Here is a 10,065-nt window from a genome sequence, read left to right on the forward strand (position 1 = left end):
ACAACAATTCAGAGAAAACCTAACAGAGAATCTCGAAAAAGAAAGAGACATGGCCGAATCCAATAACAATGGTGGAGGTGCAAGGAAGATGCTTGGTGACTTTACTGCACCAAATTCCAACTTACATGGAAGAAGCATCTCAATCCCTGCCATTGGAGCAAACAATTTTGAGCTAAAGCCTCAATTAGTTTCTCTGATGCAACAGAATTGCAAGTTTTATGGACTTCCATCAGAAGATTTTTTTCAGTTCTTAACTGAATTCTTGCAGATCTGTGATACTGTTAAGACCAATGGGGTTAATCCCGTGGTCTACAGGCTTATGCTTTTCCCTTTTGCTATAAGAGACAGAGCTAGAATATGGTTGGACTCTCAACCTAAAGATAGCTTGAACTCTTGGGATAAGCTAGTCACGGCTTTCTTAGCCAAGTTCTCTCCTCCTCAAAAGTTGAGCAAGCTTAGAGTGGATGTTCAAACCTTTAGACAAAAAGAAGGTGAATCCCTCTATGAAGCTTGGGAAAGATACAAGCAACTGACAAAAAAGTGTCCTTCTAACATGCTTTCAGAATGGACCATCCTGGATATATTCTATGATCGTCTGTCTGAATTGTCTAAGATGTCATTGGACCATTCTGTAGGTGGATCTATTCACCTAAAGAAAATACCTGCAGAAGCTCAGGAACTGATTGACATGGTTGCAAATAACCAGTTCATGTACACTTTTGAAAGGAATCCTGTGAGTAATGGGACGCCTTAGAGGAAGGGAGTTCTTGAAATTGATGCTCTGAATGCCATATTGGCTTAGAATAAATTGTTGACTCAACAGGTCAATATGATTTCTCAGAGTCTGAATGGATTGCAAAATGCATCCAACAGTACTAAAGAAGCATCTTCTGAAGAAGAAGTTTATGATCCTGAGAACTCTGCTATGGCAGAGGTGAATTACATAGATGAAGCCTATGGAAACACCTATAATCCCTCATGGAGAAATCATCCAAATTTCTCATGGAAGGATCAACAAAAGTCCCAACAAGGCTTTAATAATGGTGGAAGAAATAGGTTTAGCAATAGCAAGCCTTTTCCATCATCCTCTCAGCAATAGACAGAGAATTCTGAGTAGAGTCCCTCTAGCTTAGCAAACATAGTCTCTGATCTATCTAAGGCCACTCTAAGTTTCATGAATGAAATAAGGTCCTCCATTAGGAATTTGGAGGCACATGTGGGCCAGCTGAGTAAAAGAATCACTGAAACTCCTCCTAGTACTCTCCCAAGCAATACAGAAGAGAACCCAAAAAGAGAGTGCAAGGCCATAACCTTACTTGGTGTGGCCAAATGCACAAAGGAAGAGTTCCCAATTGAGGGACCTAAGAATCTGAGGCTCACCTAGAGACCATAGAGATTCCATTGAACCTTCTTTTACCATTCATGAGCTCTGATGACTATTCATCTTCTGAAGAAGATGAAGACATTGTTGAAGGGCAAGTTACCCAGTATTTAGGAGCAATCATGAAGATGAATGCCAAGCTATTTGGTAATGAGACTTGGGAAGATGATCCTCCATTGCTTATTAATGAACTGAATACCTGGGTTCAGTACACTTTACTTCAAAAGAAACAGGATCCTGGTAAATTCTTAATTCCCTGTAGCATAGGCACTGTTCCGAGGGTTACCTGAAACGTGGAGCTCGGTCGTCTTGGCGAGACCCGAGGTGGGGGTTCCGTGACCCGAGCTTGATGCGCTGAGCGGCGGGTGGTTGTACCTGCAATGACACTCCGATGCTTAAGTTAGCATGGGTCCAAGCAGATATGTGTAGAATGTAGAATGTATGTTATACCTGGGTGCTCCAGTGTATTTATAGTAGTTGGCCGTGATCTTCCCTGGATAAGATATTCTTATCTTATCTTATCTTTTGGGGGTTTTATCCCTATCTTCGTGGAACCGCCTTTCCTAGGCCGTTTGGGCCTTTAGGTTTTTGGGCTTCGTTCCTTTTGATGGGCCTTCTTAACTTATTTGTCCGAGGTCCGACCTCGGGCGTGGGCTTTGGGACGAGGTCGGACCTTCTATGAACTTACCGAGTTTGGGGAGCTCGGTCAGGGTATGAACAGTGCCCCTGCCCGAGTTCGTCCTTTCTTGAGAGGTCGAGCTCGGGCATAGTAGTTTTTTCAAAATTTGAAAATGGCCGTTTCAGCATTTATTGCTTTTTACCGTTTCTCCTCGATTTCCGTTCGGGCTCTGTGAAGGCATTATTTATTTGCCCCTTTCCTCATTTTCTTCGTTTTATTCTGTTCCCTTTTCCGTTTTCTGAGTTTTCGCCATCTCTCCTTCGAGCACCGCTCCTTCTTTCTCTTTGTTCTTCTTCTCCGATTCTTTCTGTGCGTTTTTCCGGGGTTTCTTCTGCGCCGCCTGTTTCTCCTTGCTGTCGGAACTTGTCGTCCTCTTTCTTTCCAGGTTTGTTCTCGTCTCTTTTTCTTTTGTGTACATATGCTTCTGTTCTTTTGTGTGGCTCTTTGTCTGTTTCTTTTTCTCTATGCCTGGGTTGCCCCGAAAAGAGGCGCCGCCATTGCTTTGTTGTTTGTACATGGGGGGGGGGCTCTTTTTTTTTGTTCTCTGGTATTTTGCTCCGGGTTTGCTGTATTTTCTTCTAAAAGATCTTTGTTTTTTGCTTTTGCTGAATGGGTTTTTGCTGTCTTCCTTTATGTGATTTTTGTTTTGCTGTTTTTGGTGGAATTTCTGTTGTTGTAATCCTTTTCTTTATTTCTTTGCAGAAATGTCTTCTCAGGCGGATTCCATGAAATTCCTTCGTCGGACGAAGAAGTCGGTGGCTGCTCGGAATATCGAGGCCGGGGATGCTTCTGCCCGATCTTCTCCGCAGAAGACTACCGTGGGTGTTCAAACTCGGTCGAAGACTATTCCGACTCCTCAGTTCCGAGCTGTAAGTCAGGATCCTCCGACCTCTGGGCCTGCTACTTCTTCTCCTCCCCCGTTCTCGGGTCCTCCTCCCAAGAAGCAGAAGACCTCTCAAGGGCTTGCCGGTTTTAATGATAAGGACTTTGATGCTCTTGGTTGGATTGAGCAGCATATCCTCCCTCAGACCTTTATTTCTACTGATGATGTGTCTATGGAGCATCATTTTCAGTATATGGCGCGGAGCTGTGTCCGGATGGCTAGTCTTCATGCCGCTATTGCCCGGGAGTTCAAGAAATCTCCTCTTGGGGCGACTAGCTCCCGACTTGAGAAGGCTCAGTCCGAGCTTGATAAAATTAGTCAACTGAAGGCTGCCAGGATTACTGAGCTGGAGGCTTCTTTGGAGAAAGAGAAAGCTAGGGCTACTGCGGCTGTGGCGTCAGCGAAGACATCTGAGGAGATGGCGAAGGCGGCCACAGAGAATTATACTCGGCTATATGCCGAGCTTGTGGAGACGAAGGAGGAGTTGCAATCTGCGCAGGACAAGTTTTACGAGCTGGAAGGTCATGTGGCCAAGGGTATGGATGCTATGTTTGAAAATCTGAAGGCTCAGGTTCGGGTTCTTGCTCCCGATCTAGATCTGAGTTCGTTCAGTATGGATAACGTCGTTGTGGAGGGAAAGATTGTTCCTGCTCCAAACGAGGATGAGGCTCCGGCGTCCGACCCCGAAGTTCCTGTTGAGAACCCGACTTCCTCTTTGGCCGGGGATGGATCTGGTGTGGGGGTTTCAAACCGGGATGACGTTGCCGTCGATGCAGTCCCGATATCTATGTTTCAGCCTGCTGTTGATGTGGAGTCCGGAAAGGGCCTCGATCCTCTGTAATCTTTTATTCTTGGTGTTTTGCCCGACCTGTGGGCTCTTTTGTTTTTGGATGGTTTCTTGTGAACGCTTTGGACACCTTTTTGCTTATTAGCTACTTTGTAGTAACTTTTTAGCTTATTTATGCGGTGTTTTTGTTTGCGTTTTGGCTTTTTGCTTCGCTTTTATGCTTTTTAGTTGTTTTTGGATAACAACTTTTTAGCTAGCGCTTGGAACTTTTGCCTTTGGTTTCGTTTCTTTCGCTTTGTACTTTTTAGTTGTTTTTGTAAAGCAACTTTTTAGTAAGCGTTTTCGAAACTTCCTTCGATTTCGTTCTTTCGCTTGTACTTTTTAGTTGTTTTTTGTAAAGCAACTTTTTAGTAAGCGTTTTCGAAACTTCCTTCGATTTCGTTCTTTCGCTCGTACTTTTTAGTTGTCTTTTGTAAAGCAACTTTTTAGTAAACGTTTTCGAAATTTCCTTCGATTTCGTTCTTTCGCTCGTACTTTTTAGTTGTCTTTTGTAAAGCAACTTTTTAGTAGGCGTTTTCGAAATTTCCTTCGATTTCGTTCTTTCGCTCGTACTTTTTAGTTGTCTTTTGTAAAGCAACTTTTTAGTAAGCGTTTTCGAAATTTCCTTCGATTTCGTTCTTTCGCTCGTACTTTTTAGTTGTCTTTTGTAAAGCAACTTTTTAGTAGGCGTTTTCGAAACCTTGGTTTTCCGCCGTTTTAAGGCTTCTTTCTCTGGTCTGGGCCTTTCCTCGGACCTCGGACGCTTCGAGTACCTCCTTTGTTGGGTCCGACCTTGTTGCCGGTCGGCCTTTTAAGTTATTTTTGTAATATCTTTTTATTTGGCTTTTTGAGCCTTTCCAGAGTTACTTTATAACTTCTCACATTAATTTGAACCTCGTCGCTTTATCTTTGCCGACCTTGTGTGGTCTCTTGGCAAATGATTTTTTGCGTTTTGCCGAGCATAAATTAATGCGCCTTGGCGGGGTACTTTTTCAGGATTTGTTTCGTCACGAGGAAGGACAAAAGAAAATAGAAAAATTTGATTAGTATTAAAAAGAAAGAATATTTACAGAGTGTTTACCCTTGACTAGGTCGGGTGCCTTACTTGACCGGGTGTCTCATTAAAAAACCCTTGTAGGGAAAAAGAGTACACCTCGGGTCAAATTTTTCTAGCTGTAGTACCGTCTTAGATTACAGGCGTGCCAGGCCCTGGGCAGCTCATTGCCTTCTAGGTCGGATATCTTGTAATAGCCTGTTCCTAAGACTTCTGTTACTTTGTAGGGTCCTTTCCAGTTTGCAGCTAGCTTTCCTTCTCCCGACTTTTGTGTTCCGATGTCGTTTCGGATTAGAATTAGGTCGTGAGTAGAGAAGCTTCGCTTTATTACTTTCTGATTGTATCTGAGGGCCGTTCGTCGTTTTAAGGCTTCTTCTCGAATCCGAGCTCTTTCTCGGACCTCGGGGAGGAGGTCGAGTTCTTCCCTTTGTGCCTGCGGGTTATCTTTTTCGTTGTAGAAGATGGTTCTAGGTGACCCTTCCTCTATTTCAATAGGAATCATTGCCTCCATTCCATAAGCTAGTCGGAATGGCGATTCTCCCGTTGTAGAGTGTGGGGTTGTCCGATATGCCCATAGCACCTGGGGGAGCTCTTCGGCCCATGCCCCTTTGGCCTCTTGGAGTCTTCGTTTTAATCCGGCCAAGATGATTTTATTTGCAGCTTCTGCTTGCCCATTGGCTTGTGGGTGCTCGACTGATGTGAATTGCTGTTTGATTTTTAGTTCGGCCACCAATTTCTGAAAACTTGTGTCCGTGAATTGTGTTCCATTGTCTGTTGTGATGGAGTAGGGGACTCCGAACCTTGTGACAATATTTTTGTATAGGAATTTGCGGCTTTTCTGAGCCGTAATGGTGGCTAAGGGTTCAGCTTCGATCCACTTCGTGAAGTAGTCGACCCCTACTATGAGGTATTGACTTGCCCCGGTCCTTGTGGGAACGGGCCGAGTAGGTCGAGTCCCCATTTTGCGAAGGGCCATGGTGCAGTGATGCTGATAAGGTCTTCGGGTGGTGCCTTGTGAAAATTGGCGTGTTTTTGGCAGGGGGGCATATTTTCACAAACTCTGTTGCGTCTCTTTGCAAGGTCGGCCAGTAGAACCCGGCTCTGACTACTTTTTTGGATAGTGCCCGAGCTCCGAGATGGTTCCCACACATGCCTTCGTGGACTTCTTCGAGGACGCTCTTCGTTTCTGAGGTCGGGACGCACCTAAGGAGGGGGTTTGCGAATCCTCTTCTGTATAATACGTCGTGAATTAGTGTATAATTCTGGGCGTCTTTCGTGAGTCTTTTAGCTTCCTTTCTTTCGGCGGGGAGAGTTCCCGACTTCAGGTAGCTGAGTATGGGGGTCATCCATCCTTGCTGTTGGTCGGATATATTTAGCGTTTCTTCCCCTCTTAGCACGGAGGGAGATCGTAAGGTTTCCTGGAGGAGACTTCTGTTGTTGCCTCCGGGCTTGGTGCTGGCAAGCTTTGAGAGGGCGTCTGCCCGGGCATTTTGTTCCCGAGGTATGTGCTGGATCTGTATTTCTGAAAAGTGGCGTAATTGTGCCTGTGTTTGGTCCAGGTATTTCTTCATAGTCGGGTCTTTGGCCTGGTAGCTTCCATTGACTTGGGATGTGACGACCTGGGAGTCGCTGAAGATTGTGATTTTCTGGGCTCCGACCTCTTCGGCTAGTTTTAGGCCTGCTAGTAGGGCTTCGTATTCGGCTTGGTTGTTCGAAGCCTGGAACTCGAATTTTAGGGATAGTTCTATCCGCGTTCCTTGGTCGCTTTCGAGTATAACCCCTGCTCCACTTCCTGTTTTGTTTGAGGACCCGTCAACGTACAGGTTCCATGAGAGTGGGGTTCCAGGGGTCTCAGTGTATTCTGCGACGAAGTCGGCTAGATACTGAGATTTTATCGCAGTCCGGGCTTCATAGTGGAGGTCGAACTCGGACAGTTCCACCGCCCATTGTAGGATTCGTCCTGCCAGGTCTGTTTTTTGTAGGATGTGTCTCATGGGTTGGTTTGTCCGGACTTTGATGGTGTGGGCTTGAAAGTAGGGACGGAGCCTCCGAGCTGTGAATACTAGGGCGTAGGCGAATTTTTCTATTTTCTGATAGTTTAATTCGGCCCCTTGTAGTGCTTTGCTTACAAAGTATATGGGGTGTTGTCCTTGGTCATTTTCTCGTATTAATGCTGAAGCGATTGCTCGATGTCCGACCGAGAGGTATAGTACGAGCTCTTCTCCTTTTAGAGGTCGGGTTAGGATTGGTGGCTGCCCGAGGAATTCCTTGAATTCTTGAAAGGCTTTTTCGCACTCCGGGGTCCATGAGAAGGGTTTCCCTTTCTTTAGGAGTGAGTAGAGAGGTAGTGATTTTATTGCTGATCCTGCCAAGAATCTTGATAGGGCGGCCAGCCTTCCATTCAGTTGTTGTACTTCTTTGACACACGTCGGACTCTTCATATTGAGTATTGCTTGGCATTTGTCCGGGTTTGCTTCGATGCCCCTTTGAGTCAGCATGAAGCCTAAGAACTTTCCGGCTTCTGCGGCGAAGGTGCACTTTGTCGGGTTAAGTCTCATGTTGTGTTTTCTGAGGGTGCCGAAGACACTGGTGAGGTCGGTCAGCAAGTTTCTGTCTTCTTGTGTCTTTACCAGCATGTCGTCGACGTACACCTCCAGTTGTAGTCCGATGTGCTCTGAGAACACTTTGTTCATTAGCCTCTGGTAGGTTGCTCCTGCGTTCTTCAGCCCGAAGGGCATTACTACGTAGCAGTAGTTTGCCCTTGGGGTTATGAACGAGGTCTTTTCTTGGTCAGGTCCATACATCGGGATTTGGTTGTATCCCGAGTATGCGTCCATGAAGGAGAGATATCTATAGCCTGAGGCTGCGTCTACTAAGGCGTCGATGTTTGGTAGCGGATATGGATCTTTGGGGCAGGCTTTGTTGAGATCCGTGTAGTCGACGCACATCCTCCATTTTCCATTGGGCTTTTTTACTAGGACCACGTTTGCGAGCCATAGGGGGTATTTTACTTCCCTAATGAACCCTGCATCTAGTAGTGCTTGTACTTGTTCTTCTATTGCTTGCATGCGTTCGGGCCCGAGCTTCCTGCGTCTTTGTTGGACAGGTCGGGATCCCGGGTACACTGATAGCTTGTGGCACATCAGATCGGGGTTTATGCCTGGCATGTCGGAGGCTTTCCAGGCGAAGAGGTCGGAATTCTCCCTTAAGAGGTTTAGGAGTTCCTCTTTTAGGCCTGCCTCGAGATTTGCCCCTATGTTTGTTATTTTTTCAGGTGTGCTCCCAATCTGGACTTTTTCGGTTTCTCCCTCTGGTTGTGGCCGAAGATCTTCTCGGGCTTGAACTCGTCCGAGTTCTATCGTGTTGATCTCTTTCCCTTTTAGGCTTAGGCTTTCGTTGTAGCATCGCCGTGCTAGCTTTTGGTCGCCCTTTAGGGTAGCGATTCCTTTTGTGGTAGGGAACTTCATACAGAGGTGTGGGGTCGAGACTATAGCTGCCAGTCTGTTTAAGGTTGGTCGCCCAATGAGGGCATTGTATGCTGAAGTGACGTCGACTACAATGTAGTCGATGCTTAATGTTTTAGATTGCTCGCCTCTTCCAAAGGTAGTGTGTAGCGAGATGTATCCTAAGGGATGGATCGGGGTGTCCCCTAGCCCAAATAGGTCGGTGGGATAGGCTTTTAGCTCTTTTTCCTCAAGTCCGAGCTTGTCGAAGGCCGCTTTGAACAGGATATCTGCTGAGCTTCCCTGGTCAATCAGGGTTCGATGTAAGTTGGCGTTTGCTAGAATAACGGTGATCACCATTGGATCGTCGTGCCCGGGTATTATCCCTTGAGCATCCTCTCGGGTAAATGAGATAGTGGGTAACTCGGGCAGGGGACTGTCTTCTCGGACATGATAGATTTCTTTGAGGTGTCTTTTTCGCGAGGATCTGGATGTTCCTCCGCCTGCGAAACCTCCATTTATCATGTGAACGTGTCTTTCAGGGGTTCGCGGGACTTGTTCGGCCCGACCTTCATTGTCTCCTCGTCTTCTTTTCCTGGTCTCTTCTCCTTTCTCTGCTATGTATCTGTCGAGCTTTCCTTCTCTGGCTAGCTTTTCTATAACATTCTTTAGGTCGTGGCAGTCGTTGGTAGAATGACCGTAGAGCTTGTGATGTTCGCAGTATTCGGACCGATCTCTCCCCGCTCTTTTGTGTTTTAGAGGTCGGGGTGGTGGGATCTTTTCGGTGTGGCATACTTCTCTGTAGATGTCTACCAGGGAGACTCGGAGGGGGGTATAGTGGTGGTACTTCCGTGGCTTGTCCGAGTTGGGTTCTTCTTTCTTCTTCTGTTCTCGATCTCGATCTCGGAGTGGGTAGGTTGATTCCTTCCTAGAAGAGTCTCTTAGCTGGGAGGTTTCCTCCATATTGATATATTTTTCTGCCCGCTCCTGCACCTCGTATAGGGAGGTCGGGTATCGTTTGGAGAGGGATTGGCTAAACGGTCCTTCCTTTAGGCCGTTTGCCAATCCCATGATAGCTGCTTCAGTGGGCAAGTGTTGTATGTCTAGGCAGGCTTTGTTGAATCGCTCCATGTATTCTCGGAGAGTTTCTTGGTTACCTTGTTTGATCCCGAGTAGACTGGGGGCATGTTTTGCCTTGTCCTTTTGAATGGAGAACCTTGTTAGGAATTTCTTAGTTAGGTCTTCGAAGCTGGTGATTGATCTCGGTGGCAGGTTGTCGAACCACCTCATGGCTGACTTGGTGAGAGTGGTGGGGAAGGCTTTGCACCGAATCGCGTCGGAGGCGTCGACTAGGTACATTCTGCTTCTGAAGTTGCTGAGGTGGTGACTTGGATCGGTGGTGCCGTCGTAGAGATCCATATCGGGTGGTTTGAGGTTTCGCGGTACCTTCTCCTTCATGATCTCTTTTGTGAAGGGATCATGATTGCCTTCGGGGGTGGTGTCGCGTTCTGTTCGATCTTTCAGGTTGGCCTCTATTTTCCGTAGTTTTTCTTCTAATTCTCTGCGCTTGCGAGCCTCCCTTCTCAGATCTTGTTCGGTTTCTTTTTGCTTCTTTATGTCCTCTTCGAGTTGTTTCAGTCGGTTTTGTTGTGCCCGGACTGCTTCTAGAATTTCCGAGCTCTTTTCTCTTTCGGGATTTTGTGGATCTTTGTTTGGGAGTGATGTACTTGGGCGATTCTGTTTGTTTCCTCCTGGAGTGCGTGGTGATAGAGGGCTGTCCGGTCGTTCTCCGGTGTCAA

General features: G+C 46.5%; 1 non-coding gene across 1 annotated transcript; it reads right to left on the bottom strand.

Moving 5' to 3' along the window:
* Nucleotides 1-451: 451 nt before the first annotated feature.
* On the bottom strand, nucleotides 452-559 carry LOC130938099 (small nucleolar RNA R71). The gene has a single exon (XR_009069279.1). It is a non-coding gene; the product is annotated as a small nucleolar RNA R71 (small nucleolar RNA).
* Nucleotides 560-10,065: the final 9,506 nt, after the last annotated feature.

Source organism: Arachis stenosperma, chromosome 6 (genome assembly GCF_014773155.1).
Source record: "Arachis stenosperma cultivar V10309 chromosome 6, arast.V10309.gnm1.PFL2, whole genome shotgun sequence".
Classification (NCBI taxonomy): Eukaryota; Viridiplantae; Streptophyta; class Magnoliopsida; order Fabales; family Fabaceae; genus Arachis; species Arachis stenosperma.